Here is a 1,299-nt window from a genome sequence, read left to right as displayed (position 1 = left end):
TTAGTGGCTTTTATTTATGACAACTTGCAGTTTACTCTCAGGGTCATTACTAAATTATTTTTTAATATTTATTTATTTATTTATTATGTATACAATGTCTGCCTGCAGCCAGAAGAGGGCATCAGATCTCATTTCAGATGGTTGTGAGACACCATGTGGTTGCTGGGATTTGAACTCAGGACCTTTGGAAGAGCAGGCAATGCTCTTAACGGCTGAGCCATCTCTCCAGCCCTACTAATTTTTTTTAAGATTTGTTTATTTACTATGTATACAGTATTTTGCCTACAAGTATGCCTGCAGGCCTGAAGAGGGCACCAGATCTCATTATAGATGGTTGTGAGCCACCATGTGGTTCCTGGGAATTGAACTCAGGACTTTTGGAAGGCCGGTGCTCTTAACCACTGAGCAATCTCTCCAGCCCTCTATCTTTCTCTTTGTTAATCTTGTAATCTGCTTCATTACTGAAGGTGTTTATGAATTCTAGGAGTTCCCTGGTAGAATTTTTGAGGTTACTTATGTAAACTATCATATATCATCAGCAAATAGTGAGTTGGCCTTTCCTACTTGTATCCCTTTGATCTTTTGTTGTTTTATTGCTCTAGCCAGGACCTCAAGTACTATATTGAATAGATGTGGAGAAGGTCGACAGCCTTGTCTTGTTCCTGATTTCAGTGGGATCGCTGTGAGTTTCTCTCCGTTTAGTTTGATGTATTATGTTTAGGTATGTTCCTTCTCTTCCTGCTCTCTCCAGGACTTATCATCAAAGGGTATTGAATTTTGTCAAAGTTTCTTTTTCTGCATGAAATGAGATGATCATGTGGTTTTATCTTTCAGTTTGTTTATATGATGAATTGACAGATTTTTGTATGTTGAACCATCTCTGGGATGAAGCCTACTTGGTCATGGTGGATGAGTTTTCTGATGTGTTCTTGGATTTGGTTCTTGGATACAGTTGGCCAGTATCTTATTATTTTTGCATTAATGTTCATATGTGGGACTGGTTTGTAACTCTCTTTCTTAGTAGTGTCTTTGTGTTATTTAGGTATCAGGGTAACTGTAGCATTGTAAAAAGTTTGCCAATGTTCCTTCCATTTCTATTGTGTAGAACAATTTGAGGACTATTGGTATTAGTTCTTCTTTGAAAATCCTGGCCGGGTGATGGTGGCGCACGCCTTTAATCCCAGCACTCGGGAGGCAGAGGCAGGCGGATCACTGTGAGTTCAAGACCAGCCTGGTCTACAAGAGCTAGTTCCAGGACAGGCTCCAAAGCCACAGAGAAACCCTGTCTCGAAAAACCAA

This window comes from Microtus ochrogaster, chromosome 7 (genome assembly GCF_000317375.1).
Source record: "Microtus ochrogaster isolate Prairie Vole_2 chromosome 7, MicOch1.0, whole genome shotgun sequence".
Lineage (NCBI taxonomy): Eukaryota > Metazoa > Chordata > Mammalia > Rodentia > Cricetidae > Microtus > Microtus ochrogaster.
This window is presented reverse-complemented; position numbering follows the sequence as displayed.